Source organism: Cnephaeus nilssonii (genome assembly GCF_951640355.1).
Source record: "Cnephaeus nilssonii genome assembly, chromosome: 18".
Taxonomy (NCBI): Eukaryota; Metazoa; Chordata; class Mammalia; order Chiroptera; family Vespertilionidae; genus Cnephaeus; species Cnephaeus nilssonii.
Window position 1 is genome coordinate 36284055 of NC_137089.1, and position 12811 is coordinate 36296865.

Genomic DNA, 12811 nt, shown 5'->3' on the forward strand with positions numbered 1-12811 from the left:
GGTTCCCTTCTCAGCCCCCAATAAAGTTGTTATATGAAACCCTTTTTCTCTGAGAAGTGCCTTGCCCATTACCCTCAAGGGAGGAATCCTGCAGACACTCATCTACTATGTGACAGCCCTTTTGGTCATAGCTGATTGAATCATGAGTGGGCAACTGACTCAATCAGAATATCTCTCTCAAGAATTTAAACTGAAAGCCATAGCATAGAAGCATTGGAAGCTGAAATTTCAATGAGCAAGTCCTCTGGTGTACAAGTTGCCTTGCTTAGCCCCTTCCTGCATACTGCTTATTAAGGTTTTCTAGAATTCCATGAGGTTTCTTCGCATGAACCTAGGTTCCACAATAGTCATTACATTCATTTATTCATTCAACAAATTTTCAAGCATCAACTATGTGCCAGGTACAGTGCTGGAAACTTAGTGGGTACAGCCAGATGTTAAACCAACTAACCACACAAATAAATATATAGTTACCAGCTGTGAATAATGCCACAGCAGAAAAGTACACATGCTCTTAAAGGGGGAATTACTTTTGTCATATGAGATAATGTATATAAAACTTTCAGCACAGGGTTTGGTTCAAATAGACTCTTGGTGTATGTGTATTCTTTGGCCAATTCTCTCTAAATAATAGTTCTGGCACAATGCCTTACTGGTTGAGCCCCATATCCTGCCAGACTGTTCTAATCAGCTGCTAATTTACTCCCTGCCTTTTACTTTCTGATGCCAAATTTTAAGTTTCAAAAATATCACTCTTATTATTCTATTTATATCCCATGCCAAAAAAAATTTGGACTCTTTCTTGTAAGTCAGCAGTGAGGTCTTACATGGGAGAAATGCAGGTAAGTAGGATTCTTGGTCACCTGTTCCCCCCTTGCTCTAAAGGAAAACAAAGGTGCTTCTGCCATGGGAGGAGGGGTGGGGAGGGGAATAGATGTCAGTCAGACCTCTACAACTTTCTATTTAGTTAGTTAAGTAGTCCAGTAATCCAAGTTGCCCAGATAAGTTCTGACCAATGAGGGAGGTAAGTGGGGGAAGCAGGGAGCAACTCTGAGGCAATTCCTTCATTCTTCAGCACTGGGAAGAGGACTTTGATGGCTCAAAGCAAACTTCTATGGATATGGTCAGTTCATTAAAAAAAGTTCAGCCATCCGCTTTGTCTATCTCCACAGAGCTCCGATGGCTATCTGGGAGATGGAGATATTCTCTTTGGGGAGCAGGGGTAAGTTCAGCTTCACCTATTCTTTCCTCTTCCTTATCCTCCTTCTTCTGTTTAATCTCCCATTTATAGCATTTTGTGACATTTAATGCAGCTACACAAGATAACAATCCATTGCACAGAATTAAGCACAAAGACCTAGCTGGTTTACAATAGGAATTATAGCTTCACAAAATAGGGTCTACTCATGGAAAGGATAATTATAGCATAAGAACTATCCTATCAAATAAAAGAGCAATATGCAAATTGACCGTACCTCTGTTACACCCACAAGCCATGCCCACCAGCCAATCAGGAGGGAGTATGCAAATTAACCCAACCAAGATGGCTGCGGCCATGGAGCAAGCAGGAGGCTTGGGTTTCCCCGGAAATGGAGGAAGCCAAGCTTCCTGCACACCCTGGCCGGCCCAGGCCTCCACTCAAGGCTACAAAGTTTCAATTATAGAAGATAAATAAATCCCAACAAAAATGGCTGCGGCCACGGAGCAAGCAGGAGGCTTGGGTTTCCCCAGCGATAGAGGAAGCCAAACTTCCTGGCCGGCCCTGGCCTCTGCTCAAGGCTACAAAGTTTCAATTTTAGAAGATAAATAAATCTCAGATACCAGGACCTCCCCTGCAAACCACCACAGGCCCCTGGCCCAGGCCGCCCCATGCCCCAAGGGAACCCCCACCCTGATCCAGGACACCCTTCAGGGCAAAAACAGCTGGCCCCCGCCCGTGCACCAGGTCTCTATCCTATCTAATAAAAGAGTAATATGCAAATTGACCATCACTCCAACACACAAGATGGCTGCACCCATGTGGTCAAAGATGGCTGCCCCCATGTGGACACAAGATGGCTGCCACAAGATGGCCAGCAGGGGAGGGCAGTTGGGGGTGACCAGGCCGGCAGAGGAGGAAAGTTGGGGGTGACCGGGCCTGCAAGGAAGGGCAGTTGCGGGGGACCCAGGCCTGCAGGGGAGAGCAGTGGGGGGGGGGGGACCAGGCCTGCAGGGGAGGGCAGTTAGGGGTGACCAGGCCTGCAAAGGAGGGCAGTTAAATCTACTGGCAGGGGAGCAGTTAGGCATCAATCAGGCTGGCAGGGGAGTGTTTAGGGGGTGATCAGGCTGGCAGGCAGAAGTGGTTAGGGGCAATCAGGAAGGCAGGCAGGCAAGCAGTTGGGAGCCAGCAGTCCTGGATTGTGAGAGGGATGTCTGGCTGCCCGTTTAGGCCCGATCCTACTGGGATCGGGCCTAAACGGGCAGTTGGACATCCCTCGAGGGGTCCCAGATTGGAGAGGGTGCAGGCTGGGCTGAGGGACACCCCCCCCATGCATGAATTTCGTGCACCAGGCCTCTAGTATTTTATGAATCATTCCACCTGCATGAAGTAAAGTGCATCTTATGAAAAAAATCATTACTGTTCATAAAAACCAACCTAAGTATTTCCCTGCAGTTGTAGTGAGTTTAAGGGAACACATTCCTCCAGGGAAACACTGATACCCATTAAATGGCAACTTTGAAATAACTGAGGAATTGGGAAAATTGCTTATAAACTAGCACTTAAATATGAACTTCCTTGACTGTCAGTTTTTTTTCTCCCTCTGATTTTCAAAAAGTTAAAAGAGATTCTTAGAGAAAGTTCAGCAGATAAGGCAGAATTAAAGTAACATTTTCTACCTCCAACCCAATCGATTCAATATGTGTTGGGCACCTCTCACACTGAGTCCAGAAACCTCTACTTTCCTCCTTATCACTAATAAGAGGACATTTGTGCATGAGATCAAAGGGTTTGGATCCCAGCTGCCTGGACCACCTCCCTCCCATCATTCACTTCACATTTTAGCATCATTTTCTCAGGAGGTCAAGTGGAAAGAAGCTGATTTAGAGATTTTCAATGACATTTTTTGTTTGATGATAATTTCAAAAGCCATTGTGCAATTTCTTTTCCCATCCTTGAAGCACTGAGGCCTGATAGAATAAAGAAAAAACACTTTAGAAAAGATGAATGCCATTTAGAATAGACTTCAGACTAAACCCGTGTCTTGAAAACCAAAGACAGGAACCATTCACTTAACAAACACTTATTGAGCCAGGAACTTGACTTGGAACAGGTATTCAAAGATTAACACCATACAGTGTTTGCTATTAAGGATCTCGGAGTCCAGTGTAAAGACAACACATTTGCTATTTTGATGACCAGTATCCATTCCCCCTACTGATTTTGCCTCTCCCACTGAATTCAGGCTGGGTGGAATAGTTCAGTCATGGTATTCTGCCCAAGACACAAACTAAATCACCTGCACAACAATAACTGAGAATCATGTACATGGTGCTATGGAAATGCAGGGAGGGATTCATAACTCTGCCGGAAAAATCAAGTTAGGTTCCTGAGGTGATAATATTTGAGTAATGAAAGCCAATTAAGAGTTAGAGAAACAGGGTAAATAAATAAAGATATTCTAGGAGCATCAAGCAGAAAAGAGACATAGGGAAAATTGAAAAAGCTGCACATTTGGAGACCAGCCAGTGGCCATGTATGACTGAAGAGGTTGAGTATGCATGTATATTTTATTCCAATAAAAAGTTTGAAGACAATAATAATGTTTAGATATGACCCCACACCTACTGAATTAGAATCATTGGGACTGGAACAAGGCATTGGTTTTTTATAAAAGTTCTCCAGTCAAGTCCTGGTTGGCATGACTCAGCAGTGAGAGCATCGGCCTGTGCACTGAAGGGTCGAAATTCGATTACCAGTCAAGGGCACGTACCTGAGTTGTTGCAGGCATGTATCTTCTCTCTCTCTCTCTCTCTCTCTCTCTCTCTCTCTCTCTCTCTCCTCCCTCCCTTCCACTCTTTCTAAAAATCAATGCAAAACATATATCCTCAGGTGAGGATTAACAAAAAAAAAAAGTTCTCCAAGGTAATTCTATTTGCAACTAGAAAACCAGTACTCCATGCCATAAAAGGCAAACACCTATCCTCGTTGTTTGGATCAGTGAATAGAGTACCAGTCCGAGGACAGAAGGGTCCCGGGTTTGATTCCCATCAAGGGCACATAGCTTGGTTGCATGTGGAAGGCAACCAAATGAAGTCTCTCTCACATTAATGTTTCTCTCTCTGTGTCTCTTCCACTCTCTCTGAAAATCAATGGAAAAATATCCTCAGGTGAAGGTTAACAACAACAAAATTATATATATATATATTTTTTTATTTTTTTTTATTTTTTAAGGCAAACACCTTTGCCTACACAGCAGACTCCTCATGGTCTGGTCCCAGACTTCACTTTACATTTATTTTTCTACTTCTTGTCATTCTTATATTTTTGTACCAACAATACTAGGCTTCTTGTAGATCTGCAAACATACTATGCCTCCTCAACCATTTACAGAGGCTTGTCCTTCCAGCAGGGCTGTCCTCCTTGTTGGCCTACAGAGCAGAAATGTACTGTCTCACAGTTCTGGAAGCTAGAAGGTCAAAATAAAGATTTTTGTCAGGGTTGATTCCTTCTGAGGGCTATGAGGGAAGGATCTTATCCAGGTCTCTCTACTTGCCTTATGTTTCGACTGCTTTCTCCCTGTATCTCCTTACATGGTATTCCTCCTATGTGTATGTACCTCTGTGTCCAAATTTCCCTTTTTTTAGGAGATCAGTCATACTGGATAAGGGACCACTCTAATAACCTCATTTTAATTTGATTTCCTCTGCAGAGGTCCTACCTCCAAATAAGATCACACTCTAAACTACTGGGGGTTAGGGCTGTAACAATCTTTTAGGGGGACACCAGGCAACCCCTACCACAAAGGCTAGTCCAAACTCTTCGTTTGGGCCAATGGTTTTATTTTCCCAGCCCAAAATCCTTTCACCACGACTATTAGTGGGCAGTAAGATAGACATATTTAATTTGATGCCTTCTTATATACAAGCTACTCAGTATAGAAACTGTCAAAATCCAGACAGCAGGAAGAAGAACAGAAGAGAAGCCACATGTTGAATAACTGGGGCTAATTATGGTCATCTGTGCTATCCAAGGTAAATGAACTGGGCTATCACAAATACGTCAGACTTAGTGTGACAAGTTGTTCTTCCCATTGTCAGAAACAATCCCAAGTCTGTCAGTTCCCAGACACACTAAGCTCACATCTGTGGAAAGCCCACCTGTAGTGACCCCTTCAAATCTCTCCTATCCTCTACACTTGCTGCCATTTATTCATGTTTAATGACATTGCAAATTACAGCAATCATGTGGATCCTTACCTAAAAGTCACTACTGCTCATGCTCCCCTTCACAGACACTGTACTTCCTTAGATAACAGGCTACATCCTGTTATGAAGTTTGGGTCCCATGGAAACTATTTGGTGGCAGGTTTAGACAGCTGATAAATCAGCACTTAAGTTGGCTGGCTTTGGAGTCTGATTAGCAGCCATAACTCAGGGAGAAGTCATTTCATATCAACTATAATTGGTGATTACATGGTGCCAAATGTCTGCATACTCTCACCCCTCCTCTCTCTCTTTTCTTAAATTTAAAAACAATTACGTACAATGTTCTTACTATGTACCAGGGACACAAAAACCCTGAAATAGATACAACTTCTATTCCCATTTTACATATAGGTAAACCAACAAGCACTGAGCTGTCATATAACTTGCCCATGTTCACACAGCAGGTGAGTAGAAGAACCCACATTTGAACCAGCTAATGTGGCTTCAATCCCCGCAGGCCAGACTGAGGGACCCCACCGGTGCACAAATCTGTGCACCGGGCCTCTAGTATGCATAAAGGTCTTTGGTTAATCTCTTCCTGCCCTCCCTTCTCCCCCTTTCCCTCTGAGATTCATCAGTCTGTCCCATGTTTCCATGCCTGTGGTTTCCACTCCTGCATTGAGCATCTACCCCCTGGTAGTCAGTGAGCATCATAGCTACCAGCTGGATGGCTGGTCAGCCAGTCAGTCGCTTAGGCTTTTATATATATATATATATATATATATATATATATATATATATATATATATATATATTACATATTAGTGATAGAATTGTTGTTGCTTGGTCAAATCCTGCTGCAGCTTGACCCTTTTCAGTGGGAACTTGGTGATTAATAATGCCCATAATTGCTTTTCCTCCTTCCCTCACAGCTGGCAGGAGAAGTGATATATATCACAAAGAAACATCCAACTGAGTTTTAAGTATAGAAAGGAATTGGGGGTGTAGGTCTATTGGGCTCTGCCTCCTTCCTGCACCATGAGGGGCTGAAGAGCCTCTCCCTTGTTAAGGAGAGGGCTCAGCTCTGGCACACAGAGCAGTCTTAGTAACACTTGTGATTGCTGCTCCAGGTCCTGGCTGACAGGAAAGCCTTCCTAGAGCCTTAGGCTTTGGTAGAGGCTTTCCTCATTTGTAGCACTGGTCTAGGGGTGCAAGTTAATGAACCAATGAACAGGATTTCCTTCCTTGCATCTTTTGCTGATAATTAGTTGATGCAGGGCTCAGGGACTCAAAATGTCTCTTTTAAGTCACAGAGAACCAAAGCTGTTCCCATGCAGTGAATCAACCATAAGTGTTCAACAGGAGCTGACAGAGATTGTTTCCCGACTCAGTGCCTATGATGGAATTTAGTCAAATGGAGAAGCGCTGGGGAGGTGAGAAAGTGACAGAGTACAGTGACCATGACTTTGATTTAGAAACTGATTTTTATATCACTTGAGATAATTCAGTAACTTTCCAAAAAGACAGAATGAATTTATATAATTAGGTTCCACAGACTAGTGAAATCCCTTTCTGATAACTTTATTCTTTTGCTCTGAATACTGGCTCTTTAGGAGAACTGTTGTACGGTAGGTGGGGAAGGAAGAAAGGAATCACACAGCTTCAAGCAACAGATTGCCTTGAACTTAAAAAAAGGCAAAGACTTAAAACTTCAAGTAACTCTTCCCAAGAGAATTTCCACAAGATGCAGAGACTTACTGATTATAAAATGCATTAAGGGAATCAAAATATGCCACTTGGCATAGGGATTATTTTGAATTGAAGGCAATTGAGACAAAGCAGACACAGGAGGTATGTTCTCCTATCTGACTAAAAGCAGGGCATAAATTTTCTTTTTATAAAGAAATATCCATTTGTAAAGGTACCCCCTCTCCTATATCAGGAAAGAAAAAGGACTCATCACTGGAGATGACACTAAGATGAGTCTGCATAAATAACCTGTAGATGAAAAGGGGACCACATACTAAACCTGAAAAGCTCAGGGAAGGCTTACATGGCAGGCCTTAGAAACTCAGAGACCGAATGTAACCATATGGAATGATCTTTTACCTCAAAACATAATATAAACTATAGCTCTAATCAAATTACTTTAAGTGATGAATTTTCTCATCAGAAATATATTTTTTAAGAAAGGAAACAGAAATTCTAATTTTTGGAAGTGACTTGCATCATTCAGATTACCCCCTCTTGAAAGAAAAGAAAAAGCAATCTTAGAACTTTTAGAAAACCAAGAAAAATTATCACTAATTAGATGTTTAATATTGTTCATTCTAAGTAGCATATTAACCATAGGTCAAATGTTTAATATAATACAGCTGTATTTAGTGTAGGCTTTATGGAACAACCTCTTGCATTAATATACCCTTATTTCCATTTAAAGAATAATAGCTAGAATTTATGTAATAACTCATATTTTATAAAGTATTTTAAAATATATAACCCCACTTGATCCTCAATGTGCTCTAATCTGGACCACAATTTTTCCACATTCAATTACTATAGAGGATTCAAAGTTAATATTACTATTGCTTTTATGATATTGTTATGCAACCCCAATGTACAACATTGTTCCCATTAAAAAACATGATTTACAACTATCTGTTTACAATGTCATTTTTAAGAATGCGTTGCTGAAAAAAAAACACCTGCTTTTTAAATTCTAAAATCCTATTTATTTTCATTCACCTGGTAAAATAGTATTGATACACTTTAGTCTAAAATTCCTGATTTCCACTTTTTGCCTTCATTGCAATAAGGGAACTAATTACTAGTGTTGGTTCTTTAGGAGACTGTCAGTGAAAGAGAATGCCAAAACGGATATTGGACAATATACAGGGATTCCTTAAAAGCATGTCATCACATTCTCATACTTTAAATCCACATTACTTGGTTCCATGCTTTAAAGTTGAACAGTCTTTAATTCCTCTTCAAAGCAGTTACAGAAGAGGCTAAGGTTGAATTATTCCCCTTGATGGTTGAGAGAGTGACTAATATCTCTTTGGCACAGGGATAATTTCACCCAGTGATATGCTTCCTCATCCTTAATCATCCGTTCTCTCTCAGGGCTAAGGCAAACTTCTTCAGTACACTGTGCTGTAAGTGAGCCAAGAAGGCACTGAATTAATTGCCCTTGCTCCAAGCACACTGGACAGTCTAGAAGCAGACAGAATCACATAACTCCAAAATAAGTCAGACATCAGCCCACAGTAAAATGGCTGGAAGAGGCCTTGGTCTCAATTTATCTTTGATCTTTTTTACCTTCCTATAACACACTTGACATAATACATTTTTGTTCTTTGTGCCAAGTAACACAACTACACAGCCAAGAGTGCTAATTATTCCAATTTACATGAGCTAAGGGGATTGGAAGGTTTTTCCTAAAACCTTCAGACAATCATTTTACAAACTGCATCTCAATCTAAGCCTATCCATTCACTTCTACATCTTTCTAATTTTTATCTGTGAAACATAAAACAAACTTGCCCTCTTTTTTTCATCTGGTTATGCCCCTCCATAACATCCAGGTGATATCAATTGTGACCTAAATTGGAGAGGCAAGGAGACTCCTAGCAGTTATCCTACTGATTCAGATCTGCAAACCTGAAGACTCACTCATTCATTTATTCAATGGATATTTATTAAGTGCCTACAAGGCATTCTGCTAAATACTGTGAAAAAATAAAGATGATTCAGATCCAGGGCATATCCTGAAAGGATTTACTATCAGTAGAGATAAAACGTGCACAGAATAACTACTATAATGCCAGGAGTGTACAAAATCCATAGAGAAAAAGAGCCATCATAAGACAGGTAAAGACAAAGAGCTGTTGAGTGCTAGCTGATAGAATCTGAGAAAGTCTCATAAATAAGGTGGCATGTGAAGATAAGTAGGGTTTGAACCTTAAAGAGGGAGGGAGGGTCATTTAAGCTCAGTGAAAGCCTGAACAATAGTAACAGTGGGATAGAGCACCAGTGCATACAGCAACTCCTGACAGTTCAGTACAGTACAAAGAATCCTACACTTGGAATCAAAACCATGGGTCAAACCCCAAATTTGCTACCTTTTAGTTCTGTAACCTCAGTCACTTAACTTTTCTGAGCTTTAGTTTGCTTCTGTAAAGTGGGAAAGGTAAGTATTTTCACATTTGCATGCTGTTGTGCAAATAAAATAGGATAATGAAAAGTTAATGTGCACAATTATAATTAAACTCACATCCCTTTTTCTCAAGACTTCTCCCCATTTGGTCCACATTTCTGCCTCCTGATTTCTCCCCACAGTTTTCCTCACCTTGCCTGCAATTCCCCATTCTTTCTCTACAGAAAAATAATAACAAGAATCTCATGAAATAGTTATCCCTGCTTCTTCTGAGGCTGAGTGTAGGCGGTATTGTTTTGCTTTTGAAGATGGCTCCAGATTGACATCCTTGCTAAAACTACCCACACAATTTACACCCAGTGAGAAACAGCCTTCCAAATTCACTGGAGGACATTGGAGTTGATATTTTTGGCTCTTCTTCCAGTGCCATTTCACTATGATGGATATACAGATGAGACAACCTAAAATGGGTCAAAGTCAAAGACACATATACTTCCTCAAACTTTCTTCTGATAATCACATCAGAATTTCCTTGAACCCTAGGTTATAAATTATAAGTAATTATGTTTGTATGATGAAACTCCTAATACAAGCCTATAATCATAGCAGAGCTGACAAATACAAACATAATAGTTATATTGCTGATTTTGATCATTTAAAATTATACATCAACTAGAGGCCCAGTGCACAAATTCGTGCACCAGTGGGGCCCCTCGTCTGGCCTGCGGGATTGAGCCAAAACTGGCTCTCTGACATCCCCTGAGGGGTCCCGGATTGCAAGAGGTCACAGGCCAGGCCAAGGGACCCCACCGGTCCACTATCGGGGCTGGGGAGGGATGCGGGAGGTTGGCCAGCCGGGAAGGGACAACCCTGCTAGCGGTTCTCAACCTGTGGGTTCTCAACCTTGCAGAGCCTAAGACCATCGGAAAACACAGATATTTACATTACGATTCATAACAGTAGCAAAATTACAGTTATAAAGTAGCAACGAAAATAATTTTATGGTTGGGGGTCACCACAACATGAGGAACTGTATTGAAGGGTCACAGCATTAGAAAGGTTGAGAACCACTGTTCTAAATGAAAGAAGTCATTCATGGACTTTATGCAGAGGAAAGAGATATTGGATTTAGATTTTTCAGCAGTCTCACTTGCTGCTGTGTAGAAAATGGGTTGTAGGAAGACTGGTTAAAGAGGCTATTCATATTTTTAGGCAAATAATAATAGGGATTTGCTCTAGAGTAGGAACAGTGAAGATGGAGACAAGTAGATGAATCAGGGGTACATTTTGGAGATAAAGTCCACAGGATTGAATGTGGAAGGAGAAAGAAAAAAAAAGAAGGATGACTCCTAGCTCTTTTATATGAGCAATTGTGTTAATACATTTTCTGAAGTAGAAAATGTTAAAAGCAGAGCAGGTATAAGAGGGTCATAGGTAGATGAGAGAGGCTTGAACATGTTTTAATGCTAATTGATATGATCCAGTAGAGAGGAAGTGATAAAAGACACAAAGAAGAAATCAATCCTAAGGGTCACAAAGTCTGCTGTCCTGCCAATCTAGTTATTAGGGGCTCAGTGTCATTAAGTAAATGAGACTTTAGACCATGGACACTGGCTAGTCAGTATGGAGGAACACTGGATTATACATGCATAAATAAATGAATATTTATTCAATTACAACAATTCTCCATCCTAATCTATATATCTTTCACAAGCAATATTAAAAGAAGAAATCTTGAAACATTTTTTGTGATTATTCCCTATCTAACCCTCACTGGATAATTTCCATCAGCATTCAAACATGTTCAAGGCAGGTTACAAAGCCATATGCATTGTATAATCTACTACATTTATACACACACATGCATTTTATACAAAATTAAGGATACCATTAAAATGTAAATAGTGAGTATTTTTAGAATTGGATTACAAATAATTGTTTTCATTGTCTACACTTTACAAACTTTTTATACTGAACATGTACTTTTTAATCTTTAAAAATAATAATTAGATAAATATCTTAGGCTCTCATAGATACCCAAGTTCTGGATGATTTTTCAGGGAGAAAAAAGAGACTAGCACAGTCAGCAGCATAGTTTTACTCAAGGCATTTGCTCTGTCCGCCTGGTCTTTCCTCCCACAAGGAGTATGTATGGCCTCCCCAAGTCTACTACTGAGATCCTAGCCACCATCTCCCACCTGCAGGAACTGCCGCTTATCAGAGAAAGCTCCTTTACTCACATCAAGAGTCCAGTCAAGGTGCCCACTGCCATCTCTCAGGCCATCAACTATAAATTAAAATTTTTTCCCAATAGGCATTACATTCATATATATTAAAATTCAAAAGTACAGACTGTATATAGTGAAAGCTCCTCCTCACACCCTTGTTCCCCAGATGCCTAGCTCCCCTCGCTTGGTGAAACAAGTGTTTCCAGTGTCTCTGTAACCTCATAGAGATAAATAATGGAAAATAATTTTTTAAATTTATTAAATAATGAAAAATATTTCATTCAGAAAAATTAGAAAACACAAATAACCACTAAGAAGACAATAGAACCATCCCTCTGATGCTGTTAACATTTGGGTGTGTATCATTTTAGATTTCTCTGTGCTTAAATTAACACCCATGCATATCTAAGAAATTATAATGAAACAAAATAATTAAATTTAAAAATATCTCTCTGTATCAATTATTCCTATAAATATCTTTTCAAAATTTTGCCCCAGCTGGTGTTGTTCAGTGGTTAGAGCATCAGCCTGCGCACTGAAGAGTTGCAGATTCAATCCTCAGCTCCAGTCAGGGTGCATGTGGGAGGCAACCAATCCATGTGTCTCTCTCACAATGATCTCTCTCTCTCTCTCTCTCCCCCCCCCCCATCTCTCTCTCCCCCTCCTTCCTCTCTCACTTCTACTCTCTCTAAAAATCAATGGAAAAAATATCCTCGGATGAGGATTAACCAAAAAATAAAAATGAATAAATATCCTTTCAAAATTTAGATCATACTGTAAATGTTTTAAATAAATATATCATGAATATATTTCCATTTTAATAAAGATATGTCCCCATATTATCTTTAATGGTCAAATAGTATCCCATTATTTGAACACATTATTTAAACAACCCCCTTCTTACAGGACTTTTAGATTGGTTTAAATTTTTTTATGTTGTATTGAATATTCATAAGTGGGTGAGTGGGTGTGTATCTTTGTGTATATCACTAGTGATATTTAGAGCATAAATTTCTACATG